This window comes from Lepidothrix coronata, unplaced genomic scaffold (assembly GCF_001604755.1).
Source record: "Lepidothrix coronata isolate B3197 unplaced genomic scaffold, Lepidothrix_coronata-1.0 Scaffold154, whole genome shotgun sequence".
Taxonomy (NCBI): domain Eukaryota; kingdom Metazoa; phylum Chordata; class Aves; order Passeriformes; family Pipridae; genus Lepidothrix; species Lepidothrix coronata.
Window position 1 is genome coordinate 1224520 of NW_016690334.1, and position 26368 is coordinate 1250887.

The 26368-nt window shown below is 43.0% G+C and overlaps 1 long non-coding RNA gene across 2 annotated transcripts in view; it reads left to right on the plus strand.

Moving 5' to 3' along the window:
* Positions 1 to 26368, plus strand: part of LOC108504205 — a 32503-nt gene that overhangs the window by 5069 nt on the left and 1066 nt on the right. Inside the window, exon 4 of one of the 2 annotated variants that reach the window (XR_001877038.1) lies at positions 16046 to 17063. The exons of the other annotated variant lie outside the window; for it this stretch is intronic. This is a non-coding gene — a long non-coding RNA (uncharacterized LOC108504205). Of the gene's footprint in view, positions 1 to 16045; positions 17064 to 26368 lie in introns of those variants that run through there. 2 annotated transcript variants of the gene reach the window in all.

A 26368-nucleotide genomic window follows, 5' to 3' on the forward strand; every position in this document is an offset into this window, starting at 1 on the left:
GGTCTCTCCTTCCTTTGGGTGACTTCAGTGTTACACCAGAGGTGTCACTGCTTTAGCTGAAAGGAGTCACCCATTTGAGCTGAAGAAGATGGCTGTGTTTGAAAGCAGAAGCATCTGCAGTCCCCAGTGAGTATTTCTTAAGAAACGGTTGAAACCGTCAGTGTTTTAGGAAAGCTGGAGGTATTGCGGCCATTTCCTATCAGATGATGTCCCTCTGAGCATGCAGGGTGATAGGACTACTTTGAGCAGATTAGGTCAAACACTAAACTTGACTTCATCTATGCTGATTGGAAACACAGAGCTCAGTATTCTGTGCAAAATTATATTTCGAAGGAAAACCTCCTTTTGAGTAAGACTGTACCAGTTTAGAACTGTTGAATTTGATACTGGTGTAACGTAACAAGTTTCAAAACTGAGTGTCAAGAAGTAGAAACGTTCCAGTCCTGTGAGAGCAAATTCATAAACTTTGACATTTTTGGTGGTCTTCCTTTCTACTTTTTAAACAAATTTCCATCAGAAAACTTTGTGTGGGGAATAAATGTGGCAAACTTACTCCCAAGGATCTCGAGGCAAGTAATTATTCGATAATTATTTTAGGTTCGTTATTCTGATTAAATAGTGAGTAATCATCATTTATCTCTGGCCTGCTGTATTTTTGTTTGCACTACAAAACTGCAACAGAGAGCTCAGAGAGTAACCTTGTTGCCTGAGCAGTCCTGGCATCCCTGATGATTCCTGTGCACTAACAGGGTAATAATAAACAGAAATGCCTTTTGAATTACAAGTTCCATTGGAATCACAGGGGGAAGGTCAGTGTTTGCCAAACTGAGGAAGACAAAACTGGCATGAAAGGAATTTTATGTTCGAGCTTCTCAGAGGGGATTAGAAGTGCTTTCTTAATAGTGACTGAAAGGGAGCTGGAATGGTGTCACTGAATGTACAGACATTGCCCTGCTTATGCACACACACACAGTCACCACATCCAGCAGCACAAGGACCAAAGGCATAGGGTTGCTGCAATGTTTGAGGGGGTTTTAAAAGACATTTTTTTCATCCTTCATCTCCACATGCTAAATATATAATAAGATACCTTGTTTTCTTGCCCTGTAGACCCACATGACCAAAATGAGGGACATTAGTAAGTGTTAGAAAAAGTATTCAAGTGTGAAATGAATTTCTCAAACATTAATAAGTATTTCTAGAACCTCAGTTTCATAATTTGACAGTTCCACAGTTAATAAATCACAGCAAAAGGAAAGTGTGATAACAGCAGAGCAAAAGGAAGCCTGGATCTATGAAGTGCAACTGAGGGATAAGTGAAAGAAGCATGCTGATGACCCTGAGTTTACTTTTGGGTTTTCTGAGCTTTCACTCAATTAAATTCATTCCTCTCCTCTAAAGACCTATTATGTGCCTTTACCTACGTTCCTAACTGATTTTTCTTGTAATACAGCTCCTTTGCCAAGTTATTTCCATGATTTAAGGAGCTCTGATTAAAAAAAAAAAAGAAAAAAAGGAAAGAAGTAGTAACACTGAGATGAAAGGAGCATCCAGACTGTATTCGAGAAGGTTTTCTAAAGAGGTGGGTTGATTTTAATTAACTTCCTGAATAAAACAATTCAGGTCTGGAGCTGGCAATCTCCAATAATCACTCTTTGGCCTCTGGATGAAAAAGGGAGTCAATCACACAAAACAATGCCACAGAAAGGCAGTCAATGGAAGGAAGTAGTTCTGTGTATTACAGCAGTACACACACTGAGGGAGGCCCAGCATCCAGAGGCCCAACATGACATTAGTCCCCACTGCAGTAGACACTAAATACACACTGGAAGAGACAGCCCCCTCACTCCAAAGCTTATCTTCTCTGCAAGACTAGTTCCTGTTTATATATTTTGAGCATTTCCCCTAATTCAAACTCTATATGCACAGAGAAAGACTTAACTTTACAGTGAGCTACTGTCTCAAGAGGACCACAAACTTCAGTTCCAGTTACCCAACAATGTGACCATTCTGTACCATGAACATCACTTGGTGTCACTCAACAGATCCTGCATCCCTAATTCTTTCCCTCTGCCCTTCCTTTTGTGTGTTCTCAAAAGAGGGGACTTACACCACATTTTCCTCAGGAGGAGTTAATACAGAACTAGAGGAAATATCCAATACCTTCCAGTTGCCATCAAGCAAGAAAGATGAACAATGAGAGGAAAAAAAAGTGTCTGATAGTGAGAGTGGCTTGGCAAAGCTCATGATAAGAGGGTATTATGCAGATCTTTGTTCAGCCCTTGCCCCAACAGGATCCACAGCATGGCACATCCTCACTTCAGACACACATCTATGCCACTGCACCTTCAACCTACCCAGCAAAGCTCCTGGACTTCTGCTGAGCAGAGAATGTGAGTCAGGAGGGTTGTGTTCAAACTGCTCGTTGCTTTTCTGCTGCGGGGAGAGAGAGAAAAGCCTTGTGATGGAGTTCAGAGTCTGAACTCTGTCACCCGTCAGTCCCACTGACATTAATGTGGTAATTCTGGGTTAGGATTTGGTTTAGGAAGGCATCCTCAAGCAGGAGAGCACACTGGTTTAAAAGCAGGCATATTTATGAAAGGTTGCCCTGGAGTGGTTGTTTTTATTGATGTAATTCAGAGCAGAATCTGACCCACTGACTCTGAGCCCAGAATACAATTACTCAACAGTTTAACCAGCAAGGTAGGCTCTGTGGGAAGAAAAGAAAATTGGCATTTAAAGGTGAGATTTCCTTTGCCACTGCTGGTGTATTTTTCCTTTTGTCAGCAGAATTAGTGAGTTAATTAGAGAATTAAAGAGTAAGCAGAAAGGGACTATGGGAGGAGTAGGGAAGCTTCGGGGTTGTGCTTTTATCAGAATGGCATTGCTTCATTCTGAATCACCTGATCTATGGATTTAGCAAAAGACATTTTGAGACACTTGAAAAATGAATGAAAGTGATCCTGAATGGGAGGGGGGAAAAAAGCCTAAAGTAAATAGCTTAAGTCAATCTGTCCAAATGTCACATGTAAGGATGGCTTTGCTCTGCTTAATGACAGGAGAGCAAGGAAGGTAAGGGGGAGGAAGGGACCCTTTTTGAAGGACTGTTGTTCTAATGTACCTGTGTTTATTTTAAAAGCTTTTCAAGGAGGTAGGGAGGGAAGCTACTGTCTCCCAGTGATAAAAGTTGAGTGATTAAGGACCCCATTTGGGGGCAATCTGTTCTCTGTCTCTGTAGTTGCCTACAAAATCCCTGATATGCAGGTAAAGCAAGCTCAGGAGAACATGGCTGATGGGAGAGGACTGAGAACCAGGACTCCTGGACTTTATTTCTAGTCCTGACACTGACTGTGTGTGCAGGCAAGTGGAAGTTCAGTGAAACCACCCCTCTGACAAATCAGGACCATAGTCTTTACTCCCTTCCTAAGACAGGGAAGCACTGAGGCTGCAGGAGTGTCTGCCAAACACTTGGGTTCATGGCTGAAAAGTGGCTCAGACACACAAAGTATCTGGTAGTTTAAACAGACCAGTGTGCAGAGCTAGACCCTCACTGAAGGAATTCTAATTCCTGTAACATATCTGTTCCTGTTCTAATTAGACATGGTGTTTGAACATCTGCACCCACCATCTCCCTGTTATGTGGCAAATAATCTCATGGTTTATGGCTCCTCTGTTACAAATGGATTCTTGCTCGGCGTCTGATATTAAATATCAGGCTCGAGTCCACTGTGCTGCGTGTGAGCTACTCTGTTTTAAAAGACAAAAGCTTTTGCTTCAGTTGCTGTCACGTACAGACACTGTAACCTGGCTCTCGTGGAGAAAGCTGGCTGTGGAACATCTCCCTGCAGGTTGCTGAACATAAAGGTATTCTTGGGTTTAGTTCCAGGAGATTGTTCTGCCAGAAGTTCAGAGTCACTTCCAGCACTCGCTGACCCCCGCTGTCCTCACACACCTCAACATGGCCCTTATTTAGCAGAGAGGAAAAGGCTCTTTCTCTCTGCCTCTCTCCTGTGCTCGCTCTCTCTCTCATGTAACGTTGTCCTTTACGAACAATGACAGGTTCTCACTGCTCCTCTATGCCCTTCCATTGAGATGAGAAGCTAAGTCCAGATTTGTTTTTGCTGTCGTTCCAAATGAAGCCAGAGGAGTTATTCTGGGAATCATCTGCATTCTGCACTTTACCTAAACAAATTTGAAAGGACAGGTTTTTGAATGCAAGTGATCCTGCAAGGTACACAGGGTCTTTAGTCAATGAGAGAGAAGGGCATTCACAGCCACGCTGTGGAAGAAGGGGCATTTTCATGGCACATGCAAAATGGTTCCAAAACTGCTTTTCCCCTGTGTTTTGTGATGTGATCAAATTAGACCTCGGAAAATATAAGAAAGGAGAGAGAGAAAGAAAGAGGGAAAAAGAGAGAGAGAAAGAGAGAGAAAGAGAGAAAGGAAGAGAGAAAGAAAGGGAGAAAGGGAGAAAGGAAGAAAGGAAGAAAGGAAGAAGGGAAGATAGAAAGCGAAAGAAAGAAAGAAAGAAAGAGAGAAAGAAAGAAAGAAAGAAAGAAAGAAAGAAAGAGAGAGAGAGAAAGAAAGAAAGAAAGAAAGAAAGAAAGAAAGAGAGAGAGAGAAAGAAAGAAAGAAAGAAAGAAAGAAAGAAAAAGAAAAAGAAAAAGAAAGACTATGACTTGTAGTAAATGAACACGAAATTTCCTAGAAATAAGCCTGAATGTTGTCTCAAAGCCAAGACAAACAGCATCACCCCAGCAAGCCCTTGGATAAATTTGCATGGTGGTTAGTACCAGTATCAGTGCAGAACTCCTGAACAAGAAGAGTAAAGGCTCAGCATGGCAGAGCAGGGAAAGTTTTAATTTGGATCAGGTTTTATTTCCCAGCTTCATTGGAATGAACCTCAAAGGGCAAAGAGTCACAAAGTGTGACCCCTAAAATATCTGTCCGTGTGAGTTGGGCTCTTTGTCCTTGAGGATCTCTGACTGTCGCTTAATGGAGCTGCAGCCCAAGAAGGGAGACAGATGGTACTGATGGCCTGAAATTATACTCAGCTAAGTGCAAAGCTATAACTGCTATTTGTCATTCTAACATCACTGATTTGTCTAGAGAGAAAAACAAATAACTTGTTGGGGGAGTAAGCAACTGGCTGGCTGTGGCCAGGCCAGATTGGAGGTGGGTGTAAGGCTCAGCACACAGAGCCCCAGGTGCCATCAGCGCTCCAGGGAGGTTATTAGGATGTCATTTCTGTTTCGTTCTCTGTCTGTCTCTCTCTCTCTGCTTGCTGTGGAGGTGGAAGGTGCGTGTGTTGTGAGGTGAACTGGGGAGTGAAGATAAAAATCTGTGGTAAGGAAATGCTACAGCTTTATCTCTGTTCTTTGATGTGGCAGGACAAATTAATTGATAACAGAACCAGCCAAAGCAGATGTGGTCATGGCCTCCTGAACTGCCCTATTGCAAGGAAAGGGCCCAGCAACATCAAAGACAAAGGTCAGCCAGCATTCCCCAAGCACAAAAAGACAAATCATGACAGGCAAATAGCTCAGGCTGCCATTGGAAAGGAGTTATTACCACAAAAGATGATGTCTGGCACATGGCCACTCTCCCAATCAGCTGGATGCAGTGGCTTCTCTGCCATTTCCTTCTGTACCCAAAGGCAGAGTTTGGGCATAACATCTTCCTGTAAAAGTGACTTACTTTGTGTGCAGTGGCACAGGAGAATTAAAGCACAAAGCAGAATCCAGGGAGCTGGCCAAAGCCATGCAGTGGGGTTAGAAAATTGAGCTCTGCTAGTTCAGGGCCTCTTGTAGCCACGTCTTTCGAAACTACAGCAAACCTACCTGTTCACTTCCTGCTCAGAGTAAAAAGATTTGGTTTCTAGTCCCAATTCTACCATTTGCTGGCTGTGTGCCTTGAGCAAATCAGTTCCTCCCTTGTGTCTGACCTTCTTCTAAACTGGAGGTGACAAAGAAGGCCATTCTGAGACCTCCAGAGTTAATGGAACTGCAGATATTACTGGTATTTTATATCAAGTATTGTTTGTTTCAACCATTCCCTTCACTGTTTTCTCTGAGTATCCTGATTTTTTCTAACACGCTCCCCGTCCATAACAAACATTTCAGGAATCACTGAACACTAAACACTCAAACCAAAGGGGCCCAGTGCCCAGCAGGTCTCAGGTGAGTTTCTTTGTTCCATGTTTCTCTCTCTGGGAACAGAAATATTTGTCCTTCGAATACTATGACCTTCAAAGCTCCAACCTTCACAGCTTTGGGAAGCAGTTATTAACAAACTTGGTCAGCATAAGTCCCCTTTCTCCATAGATCTGGATTCCTTACAGACTTTAATGTATTCAGCCTGGCATCACCATGCAGCATCAGTGTGGGATAATACCTCAGCATGCCATTAATCCCTTTTCCTTCACCTTCTGTCCACGTGCTTTTCCAGGCTGTCTCAGTTTCTTGTCAGAAGGAGATCCTGACAGGAATCTTGTGTCTCTGCCCACTGATTTTCCAGAAGATGCTGGGTAGAAGGGAGCCAACAAACTCTCCAGCCTATTTCCTGGACATCCCAGGGTGTCCACACAGAGTCAGGTAACAAAGAGCAGCTGCCTTACAGTTGAAATATAACTGGAATGCCTAAATGGCTGATCCACCCTCATTTAGGAAACCTGCAGCATATCCAGGGCTCTGATCACATATCCCAGGACTTGATACAGGGCTTTAGCTACTCTTCTATCATTCACATGAGCAGAGCTACTACACGGGACACAGACTATGTTGGAATTAGTTTCTTTTCACTACAGCAACACATTTCAGCATCACATCTTGGTGTTCTCAGGCATCCCAGGAGAGTTGCACAGCACTGGCTACCAAGAGATGCTCAGTTGTTCCACTTTTAAGTGTCCTTGTGCCCATTATAACATTGTAATAAAAATAACCAGAAGCGGGTATGTGTTCCCAGCAGGCATCAGTGATTCATAGCAAACTGTAAAAACCAATGCATGACATAGATAAAGGCATTTGAAGCCCCAAGACACAAGTGTGGGGGGGGTGTGTGCACCAGGACTACGTCACCAGGAACCAGAGGACTGCAAAAGCTCATCCCCCACAGCGGGCAACAATAACTCAGTGGGACAGGTCACATTTGTGATCAGCCAGAGCCCGTCCTTCCCCTGCAGAGAAACTTAAAGCAGAGAGCAGAAAAGTAGAAAAGCTCTGAGAGGCAGCCTGGACAATGTTGTCTGAAGGTTTCCTACGAGGAATATGGACAGTTTAAGCCATGGTACCCAAGGCACTGTAGAAACAAAGGGATTTTATCTCTCCCAAAGGATGTTATCTCTCCCAAAGTATGCTAACTCTCCCAAAGGATGTTAGCTCTCCCAAAGGATTTTAGCTGTCCACTTGCAGACCTGTGACTCCCCTGGGGAAGAGAGTATCTTGATCACAGTGCAACACCTACTTGGCTTTTTGTTTGCTTTTGTTGGGTTGGTTTTTTTTACTGGAGACAAGGGTTGAGTGGTTTTTGTCCCTCTCCCCCAGGGTGACCTCACAGACATGGAAGGTTACACTGCAGGGAAAAGCTGGATCAGGGAGGTTAGTAAATGTGCCACACTAGAGAAACAAAGTATTTTACATCTAGTGGGGTGTTCATGACATGAGAGCAGTTACACCGTCTCAGACCTAAAAATGAGCTCTACTAATTTCAGAGGGAACACTCTTGTTTACAAAAGTGAGAATCCAACCCATTGAAATTATTTCTGATTTAAATGCAGTGTAACTGCAGGAGAGTTAAACCCAACTAGTGCAGTTCTGGTGAGTCTGAGGAAAAGGGGAACTGGTGAAATTTGTAGCTGGAATGTGAGAGGCAGTACCAGTCTGGGCTGTGAGTGCACACACCAGGAGAGCTGGTCCTGGCTCTCCAAGTGACCCCCGTTCACCCAGAGTTTCTCTTTGCCTTGGTTTTTCTGTCTGTCAGGGTGGCAGAGTGACATTGACCCTTTTTTTGGAAAGTGATGTGACAAGCACAAAGTATTAGGCTGTTAGACAGCTGTGGGAAGCACGGAGAGATCTCTTGGAATTACAGATACAGAAACAAGGAAAGATTTTGTCAGCTGGATGCAAGGACTGAAAAAAAAAAAAAAGACATTCTGACATGCTATTGCTGCTGAAGTCCCCTCCCTAGAGAGGTCTGGTGAGGGCATTTCTCAGTGCCCACTCTTTATCTGAACTCCTCCACATGCCTCAATCCTAATCCAGCCCAGCACAGACTCATCCTATTGTGTTAAAATCAAATGCACTTACAGGTAAATGTCACTCTGCCATAAAGAGAAAGGAAACCACTTAACTTTCTGTTTCTTTGTCTACCTGCCTCCATAATAGTTCTTGTCAATTTACATTATTCATGACTACCAGAGATAACTTAAAATGTATCTTTCAATGGAATATAATGCAAACAGTTTTCTGTGTGGGCAGGGTAAAACAAAATAATAATTACAACACACGATGATAGTGCTTATAACAAAATATTTTTTTCCAGAAAAAGACTTCTGTGGCAGGAATACACACTCCAGCACCGAAAGAAAATAGTGGGAGAGAAAAATATCTCTGCTGGCGTATTAGATTCTATCAATGGCACTGATGGTTTCATTGTCTAAATAAACATTGTGTGTAGATAAAGTGTGACCTGAAAAGTGAATCATTAGATTGACAGGATAAAGCAAATCAACTTTCTTCTGTCTTTATGCCTCCCACCAGATACATAATCAGACTTCTCCCTATGTGGGCACTCCAACAGCAAGCATCTGTCAGGATCAGCTATTCTTGTAGCTTAGGTTTGGGAGTTTATGATAATCTGACAAAATTGCACCAGTCCATTTTAGACATTTTTCCCTCTCTTTTTAGCAGTAAGACTACTTAACATTATATCTTCAAATGAGCATTACCATGGGTAATTTGATTTTGTAGCTTTGGATAATGACCTTCACTCTGTGTGTGTACGTGTGTATAAATCACACGTATGGAATTTATTTCAGAGGAAAACACGTTGCAATGTGGCTGCCCCATCCTAAATCAGTGAACAGAAGACCTAAAGGGAAGGATTTTTTGCTCTAGCTGAGTTTCTGCTGGTTTTTCTGGTAGATTTATTCTGCTTTAAGAATGAGGTAAATACTGTTGGACTAAGGTACTCAGTTTATCAGGCCCCAAAAGTTGTAGGAAGCACTGAGAGGATACTCAAGAGTGTGTAACCCTTTCATTCAGGTTAACTCCACTGTCCAGAGACAGAACAATAAATATTGAGGTGATAGATTTGGCATAAAATAACTGAAGGAAAACCCCGCCCTAACTCACAGCTCCAAGTGAATCCCAAAGACAGCTGACTGCCTCTGGAAGATAAGATGACAGGGATATATCCTCCTACAGCCTTAATCAGCACAGCCCACAGAACACAGGCCACACGACGACAAACACTTGATGCAAACAAAACTGTTAAAAAAATACACCCGTGGAAGTGGTTGGGTTGGGTTGCACTGTGTGAAAAACAACAGCCCAGGAGGTCACCTGCCAACCTCCAGCTACTCTGAAATCACCACTGTTCAGAATTTTGTGGCAATATTTTTGCTGGAAGAGGTCCCTCCCACGTTACTACGGAGTCTTGGTGAACCCCTGTTTATTCATCTTCCTCGGGACTCTGGTGACCTTTCTGTAGGGTGGAAATGCTTTCAGAAACTATTAATCTCTCCTCTGGGGTGGGTAGAGGGCACCCATGGAGAGAAAGGCTTCCATGATCTTCCTCAGCCCTGTCACCAAAGATCAGAGCCAGAAAGGAGGTTTCTTGTTTGGAAATGCACAGGAATAAGTGCAAAGCTTTTACAGGGCAGGGCTGTGTAAAGATGAAGGGCTGAGAAACACGGGATGGAAAAGCAATGCTGCTCAGTAAATATTGATAGATGTTCCCTGTACTCCCTCCACCTCTGCTGCACAATCCCCTTCACTGCTGCCTTTCACACTGTCACTCTGTCACTAGAACATTACTTCCCTTCACCTTGTGGCTGTTTAATTTAAAGCAGGTTTCTGCATTTGCTCTGAAAAGTGAAGAGGGAAGAGAGACGGTAGGAAACTCTCCACTCAAGACTCTCTGCTCAAGGACAACAGCACAAATGCAACCCCAGCTTCCTGCCTGAAATGAGGTGAAAGGTTTTGTCACTGTTGATCAGTGTTCATTTCACTAGCACTGATTTCCCATTTTGGTAGAAAGATCAAGGGCTGAATGCTGAGTGGAAGGAAGACTAACCCAAGCTTTCTTCCCAGGAGATGATCATTGTAGGTCAGGCTTGAAGCACATTAGCTGGGTATTATAAGGGGAAGCAATGCTGAAACTCCTGCTGTGCCTGTTTGGCAGATAAATAAAGAATTTCAAGCTCTAGGGCAGACAGATCAACAATAAATTCATATTAAGAAGTGTCTGTGAGATTTGCTAACAACTTCAAGTACCTCAGGGCTGGGACCATGGCCTTTCATGTGTTTATAAAACATGCACCTCAACAGAGCCCTGGTCCTGAACAGAGCAGCCACAACCAGAGCACAGGTAGGAGCTGTACATGAGCTCTGTGGGCAAACACGTGCACCAGAGGAGCAGCACAAGTTCAGCAGCACAGCCCTTAGAGAGTTTGCAATGTTAAAGGGTCTGTCCCATCTTCTCCCCCTTCTACCAAGCAAGGCAGCTCCTCCCCAAACACAGATAGAGAGGGGTGCTGGTTAAAGTCCTGGGCAACAACTGTGAGCTGAGGTCAGCCCTGGTTGTCACAACCCCCAGATTGAGTCCAGTGCCGGCTTTGCCACAAGTTTGGTTCTCAACCACAGTGAAAGAACCTGTGATGGGACTCTCTGAAGATGTCTAAGTTACTTAAGAGCAAGAGAAGGGACTAAAGCCTGGTGTGCTCCTGAACTTCTGGCCCTTAGAGCAGCACAGCCCTTCCTCTCTGAACAGCATCCGTAAAACTGAACAGAAAATTCAGCAGAGAAAGGTGTTGTGAGGTAGAATTTGATGACTTCTGCAAAGCACTAACATAACTACTGAGTGTCAATCTGTGGCAGCAACAAAGGGAGGGTGAGAGGAGGTGGAGGAACAAGATTCTCTCACTAGATTGCTTTCAGTCAGCCACCTCTGCTTTTGCCATGCAAAGTTGAGGTAGAACTCCCCATTCTGCTTCCCCTCCCTATCATCTTGGCATCCAGGCTTCTGACAGGTTTCCCCTTTCAAATTAAACAGGTTCAAATGTAAAAACTTCCCTTGTGCTGGGTATTCATGGAACTCTTTTGGGTTGGGCAGGATTTGAGTCTAGCAAGCTGTCACGTACCAGAGGGGAAGCAGAGGGACACATTGCTGCTCAGAGTTTATGTGGACAGCAAATTTATCCTGGCTTCAGGAGGTCCTGCTTTCTCTGCCCCCTCTCCATCATAATTAGACACATCAAAGAGCTGATCTGTCATCTGAAATGGCAAGATGCCTAACATTTATATTAGAAGGAGTCAAGCCCCAAGCAAGCAAAGATCAAGAACATGATGGTGAATGTGAGGAGGGAGATTGAAAGTCTGTCTGTGGACCCCAAGGAAGCTGGAGTGATGGAAAATGTGCAAGCGAAGAAGAAAAGGCAATCAACCTTCCAATTAGAATCCCCAAGGATGAGGGTTTTGTCTGTGTTTGTATTAATCAAGGATAAGAAATCAGACAACTCAATGAGACAGGAGGAATTGTACTGAGAAGCAAAGGACAGGGAAAAGCCGGGGGTCACTGGGGGATGGGAGCACACAGGAAGAAAGAAAACAATGACTAAAAATTTAACTACAAGGTGCTTAAAGGAAACAAAAATCTCCCGAGGTGCCGGGAGTGTTCTAAAGGCAAGACTGGCTTTACTCACCCCTCGACCTAAGCAACAGGCTTGCTTCAAAGCACAGACCTACTCAAATATGCTTATGCAAAGAAGTTTTAAAGCTTTTATTGACAGCACTTAGCAACTATGGCTTTCCTGAACCTCAGCTCACCCGAGGTGAACATTGTGTAGGTTTAATTTCTTCCTCTGGCCAGGGACTGTGCCCTTCAGTGCAGGGCCACGCTGGGCACGGGCTGGCTGCAGCGCCGGGAAGGTTCTTGCTCACCTCTGGAGCTTTGGATCAGGAATTTTGCAGCTGTCCCTGCCTCTTGCACCCACAAGGAGCAGATCTCAGTCAACCCCCTGCTGATTAGCCCAAGGCAGTCGATGGTGTCAGTGTCAGAGCCAGGATTAAAACTCCAGTGGTTTTTGGCTGCCAGTCCGATGCTCGAATCACTAGACCACACCTCTCATTATAAAATAATTGTCTGATTTTCCCTTTGAAATCAAAGCTGTTTACAATTATATGGGAGAGAGCGAGAAAATGCAATCTGGGATGGTTCTCTTTAAAAGCATTTGCACCTTTTTATGTAAAATTTCAGCTTAAACAAACCCTGTGCGTGCAGTCGTTGGGGGACTCTAATTAAACCCTTTCTTTCCCTTTTAACTTAGCAGTAGGATTTCTTGTCCCTTTTGGAGAAATTCTCCAGGTTAAGATAAATTCATGTATTCTTATCTTATTGACAACTGCTTATTCTTATTGAGAATAATTGATGATTATTGTGATGAATATAAAACATTACACTTTCAACATAACCTAAATGTCTACTGCTGAAGACTTTGACAATGGATAGGTTATGAATTTATGAGTGTTCCTTAGGGAGCAAGATTTTCCTGAAATAATTCAAAACAAGCTCATAACACCATACAAATTAGTATTTCTCTATGAATTAGGTAATTTTCTACTACTCCTAATGAAACAGCACAATTTTGAACAATTAAGCGTTCATAAGTAGTAAAGTAGTGAGCAGACCATCCTACTGAATGCCTTGAACTTCCTTAAAAATCCACAGAACGAGTCTGGCATTTCAAGTTGTGCAAGTATCTAAATCCTGACTGAATTAGGCCTTACTTAGTAACAGAAAGGGCCACCACCTTCGGAGGGGTTTGACAGAGTTGCACTGAAAACTCCTGCTTTCTTACGAGGAGTTTTGGGGGGGGGTTAGATATATTGAACCTGATAGAGATAAGACACATCAGCAAGAGTCTTTCCCTCGAGTTTAAGGGGCTTTGGGCTGGATGCTGGATACTTCAAGAGCTGTAGACAAGTCTGTATTGCAGTCAGCCTTCATATTTAGATAGTAATGTATATTGCTCATGGTTATTATGAAAATGATTCCAATTAGAGATACCAGATGCCGTGATATGAGGTAAGCTAAGGAAGCTGTCTTTAGCTAAGAAATCACATCCAGTCCTATCATTAACAGAAAGTGGCTCTAGCTGTTGATATTTAAGACTGCACATAAATATTAGTCACTAAAATCTGTGCATTATGGTTTCTCTAATGTTTTATAACTAAATTCAGCAAGAAGCAGAAGATGTAGAAATGCTATTTTCAATGCAATTTACTTCAAGTGAATTCGCTTCTTACAAGTTTCATGGCATCTACTTTTTATAGATACATGGTAGTTCATTAAACTACCATTTAGGCAGAATATCAGAACTAAAGAAAGTGTTCTCTGTGCAATGGCTTTGGGTTAACACTGCTCTTGGAACTTTGCAGTTCTCTTCCCTGTGGAAATAGAGTGCAGACATATGTAGGTAGATTAGACTTTATTATCAGTGACTCCAGAGTCAAGTACTCCCTGACAAGTGAAAGTCTGGCTAAGGAAGGGAGGAGGGAGGGCAAAGGAAAGGTCAATTTAACCCCAAATAGTCAGTGTCCTGAGTATTCCCTTTCCTCCTCATGCAGGAATAAACTTTTTTTTCCATTTTCCAGCGGGGCCTGGGTGACATGTGTACATCCTCCTCTTCCTGGGTGGCACATCACCGATGTGTTGACACCGATCCTGATAACCACATTTTGTTTCAGTGTTAAGCATAATGATAATGATGTAACCTGAGATAGGGCTGTATTGTAATTACACAGTTGTGCCAGTTATTACATAGTTATAACACAGATCAGCCTCTTGATCAGATATGCCCAGGAGCTTCTTTTGCTTTATGCCTGGTGTAGGAACAGAAAACTAGATCCCTAATTAACTTTGATTGAACCTTGATTAGATAAGGGAGTGGGGCCAGTAGGCACCAAGCGGGCGGGGAAGGCAGCCCTGCATGTAGATATGTTAAGTGTGTAGGCACCGTCCTGACGAGTCACAGGAAGGAGAAAGGAAACTCCCTTTTCAGGAATTGATACCTCCCGACAAGCCCGAAGGAATTAGCCCGGACTAGCCCTCAGAAATTCAAGAAACTTCTCACCTTCCCCGTGCAGCGATGCCCCCACCCTATTAAGATGAGGTTCTCAAGCAATTCACCTCGGGAACAGATAGATTTCTATCATTCTCTCCTGCCACCACAGGGGGGAATTGCAGAGGGAGCTTTGCACAAAACACAATTATTCCTCCGAATTATTCACTCCTCACTCCTTTTTTTCTGCTAAAAGTGCTGGATTGTTAGTGCCATGCAAACAAAGTCCATTTGGCCTCTGAGCAGTTTCATTGAATACATGATTTAATAAAGGGGTGAATGAAGCCAGACTTGGTTAACTGTCTGGGGGACAGCTGAAAACTAAAAAGCAACAGATGTATCCGAGGAGAACACAGCCATAATTTTGCTTACCAGACAGGAGATGTGCAGATGCTCTTTCCCTTCTCCAGAGCTGCACTGGCTCTACAATACTCTATTTTTGCATCCTAATTTTTAGTATGTTTGGTAAAGCTACTGACAAAACCCAAAACTTCAGTGCGGTAGGATGTGTATTATCCCTTTTTCAAGAGTAGAATTGCACGGTAAAACTCCACATTTTTGGAGACTATATAAGTTTTTCTTGTAATTATTAATGGTATAAACTCAACAGGAGCTCTAGGTTGTTTAATATCTCTTAAAATCTAACGATTACTACTAATCTGATCTAATCTACTTTGAACAAATGAATAAATACAACTTGGGACACTCTTGAAAAACTTTCTTAATCAAAGAAAGTGAGTGTCTGATTTTTCCCCCCATATGTTATATCATCGTATTAATTCCTAACCTGTTTTACAGACTTCTTTTTGCCAAAATTCATTCCTGCATGCGAGGATATTTAGAGTTCTTGATCCCAGAACATTAGAACAGGGCAGGTATTCTCTAAGAGTGCTCTCAGCTGCTGTGGCATTTTTTACTGCCCTGAACATGGGAGGGAGCACAAAGCAGAGTTTTACAGAAGCAGGAACACCCGAGCCTGTCTCAGCACAGGATATAACTCCTGGCAAGTGAATATCATGTTCACTTCTGGGAGGGTACCAAGTGTCTGCCTACCATACTCTTCTGAAAGATCTTAAATTGTCTTCAGTCTTTTGGCCAAAGTTTGGCTTATTGACCCAAAGAGGGAAAAAACTCCTCAAATAAAACCCACTTCAGTAACTATGCCAGTGTGTGTACTGAATTGGCAGATGTTATCACACAAACTTTCCTCAGTCACTGAAATGCTCTATGGCATGGAACAGCCAACTTTCAATCCTTCAGACTTTAATATTAGCCAAACAAGAATTTTTTTCCTATAGGGGCTGTGGACACATCTCTCACTGAGAACTGTTTATGTTCCAAGTATTGGATTTCAAAATCCAATAGAGTAATTATTTGCATAGTGTAGAAAAGTGTGGTAATTGTTTTAGTCAGAAATAGGGAAAAGGTATTAATTTCCCTTTTGCAACAGTCAGGAATGGCTGGAGTGTTCCCTCTCACATCCATGACTGCATTAGTTTGAACACACAAATACAGGTATGAACTGGACACGGGCAGGTTGCTGGGAAGAGAGAGCTTTCCAGAAGGGAATGAGTGAAATGCAGGGATCCTGTCTGCAGGTCCAGCTGTGGTCAGTCCTCTCCTATGGTCTAATGTGAGGGAGGGAGGCTTAACACTTCCAGAACTTAGACACCTTTGTTGCTTCCCTGCATGCATTTTCCCTTCTAGTACCTTCTGGAAGCAGAGGACACATCACCCAAACCAGAAACTTTATCTCAGGCTTCATTCAAACTTCACAGAATCAGCAGCTTTTGTGACTGAGCAAAGACAGCAGCACATGCTGAGCTTTGAGGAGCCTCCCTGATACCTGGATGTTTACACTCAGGATGTGCTTCCACGCTCTGCTGAACCAGAGGCAGTATCGTTAGAATTGAGCCACGCTGCATTTGGGATTTTTCTGGTTGCAGGGCAAAGGAGTCAATAGTGACACAACAGGCAAAGCATCCTGCAGACCTCTTAGGAGTCTGCAACAGCCACAGAGACTCCAGCACAAAAAAAACTTCGTGATGAGACTGATTTGATTTCTGCTGAGTAGGACCTTAGGAGTGAGATAACCAGCACAGCTCCAAATGCAGAGCTTGGCTCTACGTTGGTCCCACTCCAGTCATTTTTGTTTCACATGGAAGGAACAGCTTAGCAGTTCTGCTGCTTTATAACCAGAGACACAGGGACAGAAAGCTGTAATAAATGGTACAGAGAATGGGGCTGATCTGTGCTCCCAGTGTTTGAACTTCTGAAAAAAATTATCTTTCATTTAGAGCTCTAAGAACAGACTGTTTGTATAAGTACAATGCTGGCTTTTTCTCTTTTCCATGGCATGGAATTCTTTTGCCAGGATTGGCTCCTCTTCCTCCTTTAACAAATCATCACAATTTCGGCAAGCACTTCATTGACTGCCAGTGCAGAGCTACCAATAATTTACCAGAATTGAGACACTTTTGTGCTCCCGTTCTGCACAACTAAATTATCTCCTGCATGCCCGGATTTGTTCTGTTCCTGATTACACACTGGAGGCTCAATCCTACCCTGATACTGGGCTCTGTTTCTGGGCTTTTCAGAGCGTGAGCCGTCCCAAGGATTTGGAAGTTAAGACAGTGGGTGTAAGTTGAGGTTCAGTTGAGGACACACTGCTGTGCATCTTGGAAAGGAATTAGAGACTTGCACGAACGCTGTAAATTAGAAAACAAAAGCACTTGTTCATAATTTATCCAAGGCGTATGTAAAATTTTGTGATTTCTGATATGTCAGCTCCAAAAGCACTTTCTGCAGGATGCTGCACCAACACAGATTACAAATGGTCCCTATTTGAGGAGTTTGCAAAGTTAGTATAAAACAAGATGTGAGAGATGCAAGCTAGACTGCAGAGAGATCTTCTAGGAATCATTTTGGGGGTGAACTGCATGTGCAGCCAGGAGATGTTGCATGAAGCTGAAATGAAATTGCTCACATTAGCCTTAGTGCTTAGATTCAAACATGTATTAACCTGGGAAATAATAAAAATGCCATTTGAAAGCCTATTCTTGTAACATTTCTGACCCACTTCAGGCTCCTTTTGGTAATCTGGGAAGGGACCTTTGTTCCCATGGCAGCCCACAATTTCCTGACTGAAACAGTTCGGCTGAGCTCTGAATGACAGAGTCAGGCATTTGGATGCTTATCTTGCTTCCAAGTGTTCCGAGGTTCCTCATTTCTCACTTATTGCACAATGCCCCAATCTCACTGGGAAGGTGAGAACTGGATCAGAAAGAAATATAATTGCTTTTTTTTATTAGCTTATGATACAGTCCCGCCCTTCTGTGTTGCCAGCTTACCGAGTTATTCACAAATGATGATATACATAGAGGGAATTATATAATTATCAGCCTATAATTACAGGTATATAGATATATACATCCCCCTGGAGGAGAGCTGGGCTTGGCACATACCTGCTTGCAACGCTGAGTCTTTAGGGAATTCATGCCCATTTTAAGCAGAAGATTATTTATTTATCAAATGCTTGAGACATTTTATGAAAAACGAACCCAAAAGAATCCTTTGATTCTTTTTAATAATGTTCATAAAGTAACTGAACAGATCCAGGCATGCAGGAGCAAACTCTCCCGTGCAGAGCGAAAGCAGAGACGTTTCTCAATCGTGGTAAATTATTGGTAGCACAGCATTGGTAGTCAATGAGGAGTTTGCAGGAGCCACACTGATTTGCTGAGGGAAGGGAAGATGCCAGTCTTGGCACAGTGATCAGAAGCCAACACTGAGAAAGCCAAGTCAGTGCTGTATCCCCAGAGACACCTTTTTTTTTTTTTGAAAGCTTCAGACAAGAATTAGTTTATCTTATGATGCTGCTTTAATGCTGTAACCATAGATAAACCCTATTGCCTTCCCACTCTGTTTCAATGCCTCATTTTGTCATCGGGGCAGATAGTGATTCTCAGCTGATATAAATCAGCAAAGCTCCACTGATTTTTAACAAAGCTGTGCCAGCTTCTGCTAGCTGAGGGTCTGCCTGGATATTTCTCTAGCTGTAAAGCAAAGGATCCAGCAGGCAAAGCTGATGTTAAGTTGGATATTTTTTTTGGCTGGTTTTTCTTTGTTCTATCTTGCAAATGCTGCTCTCATTCATAACTGCTTGGATGCTTTCGAGCCCGTGTGCAAGAATTATGGGGCCTAATCTGGCTCCTACAATGGTGCAAATCTAGGGTAGCTCCAGTTAAATCAAAAGCATTACTCAGAGGTTTTGCTGTAAAAGCACTGTGCTTGTGCAGAGCAACTGATCTGTAAATCTCATAATGTGCCCGGGATCTTTCCAAGAGTTTATTTGCAAACAAACAAACAAAAAGAATCATCGTGGCTGAACAGACTGATTCCAGCCCGTGGAAAACGGACTGAGCCTCTGCCAGAAATAAACTGTAGACACTTGCTAATTACAATTTGTGGCCAGCTTACCGAGTTCAGCAAAGGAGAAAACTACCCCGTTCAGATCCTCTCCCCCAGTTTGATGACATCATTCACATCATTATGTTGTGATATGCCAGATGGGAAAATTTGAGGTGGGGATGAAGTGAAAATCCCGGTTACACCTTTTCTCCAGGCTATCTGCCTCTCCATCATTTTACAACATCACAGAGAGTCTCAGACAGTTTGACTCTGCCATCCCCAGCTGGTTTGGACCTTCCAGATAAAGGCTGAACCCTTAAGAATCGATACATGCTTCCACCACGGTGACAGGTTATGCTGCACGTAGCTAACCTTACTTTAATTAGTTTATTTAAGCTCACTAGTACTTTTAAATGGAGAGGGGAGGTAATGGTATAAACTCTGTAATTTCTATTGCCTGGGAAAAAAAAAACAACAAACCAGCCCTGCATCAAATGCTTATTGAAACTGAAACATATGTATTAACATATGGCAGAATTTCACTTACTGTATGTTTTAGTGCAGAGCTGATGAGGAAGGCATCTGTGCTGAGAGCATCTGAATGGAGGCTCAGATAATGAGCCGAGCTCAAAAAATACACTCTGAAAGGTTGGGATGTGTCAGAGTGCCCTGCAGTTGATTTGTGTCAGAGCTGAAAGGATACACTCGAGTCTCTGCTCAGGTACATGGCTGGGCTTTCCCTTCTGCACCGGGGCCCCTTGGAGTCTTCAGCTGCTGCCGTGGGCACCTGCTCTGGGAGTCCTGGAGAAACGGGAAACCCGAGACAAATGGTCTCACACAGAAACGCTGACACAACGTCTGCTTGGAGCTGGAGCAAGTGCTGTTACAGTGCTGCTGTTTAACAAAGAACAGGTTAATTGGAGACCTTCAGCATCAAGCCCGAATCTGGATTTGAAGTTCTCTTCAGGGCAGCAGCTCTCTGGAGCTGGGCTTCTGGTTTTGCCCTTTCTACAGGCGTGCAGACGGGTGTATCTGTGAGCACAACCTCCGTCTTCAAACAAGGCACACCAAGGAAGGAGAAAGAACTTCCTGTGCTGGGTCTCACCCCAGTCATACAGACTTAGGAGTTTTACACAAGGCCAGGTATTCTGGTTCTGAGACGAACCCCCAAATACTCTGACTATGAACCATTTCTCTTGCACAGAGTGATGTAGGATTTCAGTAAAACCTATAAAGACACTCTTGCTGCCAACTCCTGATATTATTACTGGGCACTACAAAGCCACATTGTTCTCCACCTATTTACTGGAGGTAAGATATGGGGATACCAGGTGTAATTATTTTACTGCCTTAAGGATAGAAGTCTTTCTTTCTGATTTGACCACAGTAGGACACCTGCATGGCTCAACCACAGATTACCTGGCTCCTGGGAGATGCTTTCAAAGCACCCACTTGCTACTCAGTGACCCAGAAGAAAGTTTACCACCTACTCACAAACCCTCATTTTGAAGTACAGTGCCTCTTATTAATGCAAGAAGTCTTAAGGTTCTTCAGAGCATGGGCTGCACATTAAATGTGTGAACCACTTGTGCACCATTGTGCAAATCACAACTTTTGATATGAAACTGTACTCCAGGGATAATTGCTTTTTTTAAAAAAAAAAAGTGATTATTGAGACCAAGGAAAAGTACTTAACAGGTGTACATTGCTTTTCAGGGAAGCTTGCACGAAAGCTTCCAGCCATGGAGCTTAGGGACGTGGTTTAGTGGTGGGCTTGGCAGTGTTGGGTTTACAGCTGGACTCAAATTTCTTTTCCAACCTAAATGTTTCCATGATTCTGTGAAATAAAATCAGTCGGGATGACTCAAACTGTCTGTTTCTCTGAAACACCAAAAAGAGGGATCCAGAGGTGTCATTGCTCTGTATGAATCAAAATTCTGTTTTCTGACAAGGTTTGAACCTTTGTATTTCCATTTTTGTATGTACTGAGGAAAATTCCGGAGGTCCTGCCATGAAGAGATGTCAGTTTGTGGCCCTGTGAATATTTTTCATGTACTTATCGAACTCCACCCAGGTACAAACTTCTGCTTCACAGGCAGGACAGGTTGTCTAATGTGGGGTAAAGCTACACGAGGGATATCTTATTTCTGCAGGGTGAGCACTGAGGTGCAAATGCCCTGAAAATGTAAATGTGCTGCCCTCCCTTCAGTTGTTGAAGGTGGCATTACTGTTCTTCCTCCTCCTCCTCTTCCTCCTCCTCCTCTGCTCCCTCTCTGTGCTGGAGGTCCCCTCCCACAGACACACGACAGACAGGAGGCACCTGCCTGCTTCTCCACCACTTGGAGACAAAACCAAGGCAAGTAATTTCAGCTCTTTGAAGGGAGGTTTGTGCTAAGGACCTAGATTTTATGCTGAAGTGGCTGACACTAATATAATTTGGGGGATAAGGGGTAGCCTTTGGCAGCAGACACTGGGTTGTATCATCTTCAGCCAACACCAGAAGATTTTCCAGAGCTTGTCTGTTAACACCTTGAATAAGCCCCTGACTTAAATCCACCTTGATTAAGAAAAGAGTAAAATAGATTATGCATGCACAGGAACACTCAAAATAATATTTAAATGTCTGCTCAGGTATCTAAATAACACTGTGAGTCTCGGTGTTTTGCTCTAAGTGAGGCAGAAACAGGAACATTTGGCACAGGCCTGGCCAGTGAACTCGGCTCTCCTGGGTCCCAGCCCACGGTTTCAACCACAAGACTATTCATCTTCCCGAGTATGGATTTGTCTATCCCCTATGTCTTTTCCATCATCTCTAAACTTGAGTGACTCCTATGACTAATGTGATTGTAAGTCATAAAACATTAAGTTATGACACAATCAAATCAAAGCCAAGAAATTCATAGTTAGGGTGTAGGCTACATTCTTAACTCAAAACCAGAAAAGCAGCATTACAGGGTAAACAAAAGGCTGAAGTGTCAGCCCTCATTTTTCATTTTTGGGCTCTTATCAGTTTGTATCAATTTAAGCCTTTTTTAAATATGTAATTTCTTTGACTTATTTTTTTCCCCTCTAGGAACTGAAAATTATTCTGCTTTGAGGTCTGGAACCTGCCATACAATAAACACTACTTAATTGGGACATGCTTAATAGGGATGGCCACTTTAATGGGACATCTCCTAGGGAACCTATTTATGTTAATGAGACTGAATGACAATGACTGTTTCTTAAGTGGGGCAACAAAAAGAAAAAAACTCCACTTAACAGGGATGCACTCAGCTGTTACTAGTTTGTTAAGTGTTTAACCAGGTGTTAAACAGGTCTAAAATTCTGAGCTTCCATCTTTTAGTTCAGAAATGGAAAATTAAAACATTTACATCATGGTGAAATATAGTGTTATTTATCTGTAGGGTGGCATTTAGCATGAAGACCACTGGACCAGACTGTTTTCCACCATGCCAGATAGAAGTTCTCTTCTCCAAAGAGCTTAAATAACTCTTTTCTCCCAGCATGGAACTACCTGTAGATTGGATTTGTTCAGAGGTTCATGGCAAAAGCTCGAGATAAACCCCACCTGTTCTAATCATGAATCCTGTATTTTACCCTCTCACCCCAAAATCTTTCCATGCTGTAGTTTGAATAAAAAGATGGAAGCAAAATTTTAAAGTAAATCTGAAATCTAAGTGATCCTAAGATCCCTAAGAATAGATGCCTGAAGACTTCCAGGAGCCTCCAAAAGCCTGTGAGCCATTTGGAAGGTTCTTCTCTCCCTGAAGATCCTTTGTGTTCCTCTGTAAATATGTGTCCACGTTTCAGGGGGAACAAGAGCCCATGTTAAGAAGTTGTCTGAAAAACAAAAATCCCGTCTTAGACGACAGCTATATGAATTTGGGGACTCTCCCAGGCAAACCAAGACATCTGATTATGCCATTGTATCCTGTTTGGCAAAGGAGAGAGTGAAGGGAAGTGATAGACATGAGGGGCAGATGGAGTTTGCCTAATGTGTCTGTTCTTTTCTTCGCTGCCTTTTCAATTTAAGAATGTAGCAAAATAGCAGCTGCTCATAATTTCATGAATCAAGAAGTATGTAAATCTCAGCTACAAAATTTGTTGCATAGTTAGACACACACACACACACAAAAAAAAAAAGAAGGGGGGAAAAAGGAAAAAGATCTTGCTTGCATCTACAGCTTTCTTAATCTGGCATGAAAATTTAGCTTTCAGGCCTGGTTCTCCTCTGGCTTGGGAGTGAACTGAGGGTGGATTTTGCTGTCCTCAAGTAGGGTAATCACCCTGGGATAATTGTCCTTAGGGATTCTGCTTGTTGCCCTCCCAGGATAATTGTCCTTAGGGATTCTGCTTGTCGCCCTCACATGAACGTGGCAGGATGAGCCTGGCACGAAAAGCTCCCTTCGTTCCCCTGAGCTACCACAGGGGGTTTATGCCCTCCCTGCCTCTGCTCCTGGGCTGCAGGTGGAGGGAAGGGGTTGTGATGGGAATATCACCCTGAGGATGCTGACATCCACTACAAACCGAAATGGAAATCGCTCTCCTCGTATTTCAGTCCCCAGCAGCCCCCAAATTAAAAGATGGAAAAAGTGACTCCAAGTGTCTCGTGCACACGTATGAAACGTTGCTGAGGAGGGGCTGGGACCGGGGCCTGCACACACCATCCAGCTGGTTCTAGTTTTCAGACAAGATTTACTAAACACATGTAAACCGTGCATATCTGTTTGAATACTTTTTGTGCAAATAACTTCCTCTGTGGTCAAGCTGTTCCTCTCAGATCCAAGCTACAGATCTGTGCTTTATACTCACCGCTTTTTTACCCTTGGATTTCCACCAGTATCAGTTCACACTGTACGAAACTGTGAAGAAGGGAGCCGAGTTTGGCAGCAAGAGTCAGGAGAATTGACAGTGCAAAACACTGAGCAAACTCATGATAAAGGGCAGAAATCATCCCTGGCTTGGCTCCATCCAAGTCAGTGGGCCAGATCCTGAGCAGCTGCAAACAGGAGCTGCAACCGTTTCTACCACTTGGCCCCACAGCCCCTCACAGAGAGGCAACATTTCACCAGCTCTGCTGGGGTTTCTCCTGATTTATCCCCCCCGAGTGAGCAAGCAGAGCCAGGGTCTTTCTTCACCAATTAAAACTGCCCCACAGTGATATCTGCTGAGTGTCACGGACTCCAACTTTAAACACAAAGCAACAGCTGAAACTGGATACGAAGAAGCAGGAGGGCAGAGTTTTTATGATCGATGTTTTATTGGAATCGTATAAAAAAAGAAAAGCATTTCCCATATTTCACGGAGGTATTTTATGTGCAAATTTAATATGAATGCTCTTCTTGTTAAACTCTTACGTGATCTATGTACTTCAGAGTATAAAACACAGTATAGGACAACTATGAACAAGTTTATTAAAACAACTTGGGCTCCTGTTGACATCACCAACCGCACAAATGCTTGCTCAGGGTTGTTGTGATCTTATCAGTCTCTCCTTATATTTCAGGTTACCTACTTGTTCATTTTCTCTATATATCTTTCATTCAACTCCTGGGCAGATCTGGAAGATAAATCTGCCTGTCTGTTTGGGGAATATGGCTCTAGTTCTAATTTTGCAGACTTCGTTCAGGCAATACTCCCTTTGACTTCAGGGATTTTTGCCTGAGTAATCCTTTCAGAATTGGACTCTCTGTGATTTTCATTTACTTAACAACTTGGCATTACATCTGTAAAATATTAGCCCAGTAATGTAAAATATCAAATTAGATTTATACATTAATCTAATCTATATATGCAGCTTGATAGTCAGTTTTGTTACACGACATTATTGCAATTCCAGGCATTCTGTGTCATTTCACATTTATTCTGATGATGCAAGAGACATAAAAAGTGAGATTTACAGATCAGATTTGGTAGCCTATGTATGTGAAAGTCTGAAACTTTAAACAAAATTTAAAATCAATTCCCACTTTCAGATAAACCAGGTAAATGCTTCCCTATCAATCACAAATAAGGGAGAGCACACAAAAAGAGCTAATGTGAAATAATCAACAGAATAATAAGCTATTAAAAAGGAAAAAGCAGGTCAAAATAAACAGCCAAACTGCAAAGTATTCTCTAAAAATCCTTGAAAAGGACAAATAAACCATTGTTTCTTTTCTGTGTGACATTTGCAGTCTGAAAAGTAAAAAATTACTTTTTCATACATGTTCATAAACTGCATTTATAAACACTTCACATAACTAAATTATATTTGTTTCCTCCAGCTTGGCTGCCCTTGAACGTTTTTCTCCTTCTTGCAGTTTTTAATTTTTTTTTTTTATTTAATCCTTTCATGAAAGCAGGTCTTATGCCTATGGCCCTGGTTCAGCAGCCAGCCCCACACAGCAGGCACTTTAAAACAAATTAAACTAAAGTTTTGTATGTGCTTTGGTACTTTTAAAAACTGGATTCTTGGAGACAGCCCACCAATACGTTACTCTTATATCTTAAACCCATTTACTTCTCTTTATGAATGCTTTCAATTTGTTTTACTCTTGTTGGGCCAAATCCAGCTTGTTATTTACAGAAAGAACACAACAAGATTAATAGAATATGGTCTGCACTAGCCTACACCCCTGGAATTTCATAGTGATCCCATCAATTCCCTATAATTTCTTTGGATTCGTAGCAGGTTAAAGCCCCAATCCAGGATAATGCCAAGCAGATGCAGACAAGGCCAGCACATAAATGTGGAGAATCATGGCCAGATTAAGACTAGATCTCTTTATCCAAAGAAGAAGGTGATGTTTAGATATAAAAAATTATATAGATTTTTTTTCTCCCCTATTTGATAATCTGTCACCAGCCAGACACCAAATAGGAAACGATGCAACACCAGGGGAAAAAGAACCAATTTATTTCATATACGTTACTGAAGAAATAGTGGATTGATGTGCTACCCCAAGCACTTTGGTTCATTTGCGTGTGTCATGACAGGCCCCTGGTATCTCTCTCCAAATAGGAGGTTCTCCACACTAAAATATTTCCTGTGGGGTGCAGCACTGGATTTGCCAGCGTGTGGCAGCTGCAGTGAACTTCGGGCTTCCTCTAAGGGTGTCTGTTTTCTCCCTTTCTGCATTAATCCAGAATTACTGTTTCTCCTTCCCGTGCATTCACATGCAACAACCCCAAACACAGTTGTGTTTGCAGAAAATCACAGTTGTGCTAAGTCAGTCACAGTTGTGTTTCTAAGAAAAGATGTGCTTCCCAAAACGACATCTCACACTCATTATTGGAAGAACAGCCACCTCAAACATCCCAAACACTCCAGTCCAGGCTTCCCGGGTGCTCTGTGGCTCCGTGGAGCCTGGGGGGCTCTGCTCAGGGTTGGGCTCCCAGCGGAGCAGCACAGCCAGGCTGTCCCAGGATCTGCCCATCTCTGCACACACCTGTCTCCCCATCCTTCCACCCTCTGCCTCTCCTCTCCCCTCCCTGCCCGTTGCAAGGGGGCCCAGGCACAGCCACCCCTGCCCTTGGCCCCGTGTGCCAGAGCCGGGGCCGAGCACCCCGGGCACGGGCAGCACCCACGGGGGACCTGCCACGAGGGGGGCAACCACCCTGGGCTTGGGAGAAGGG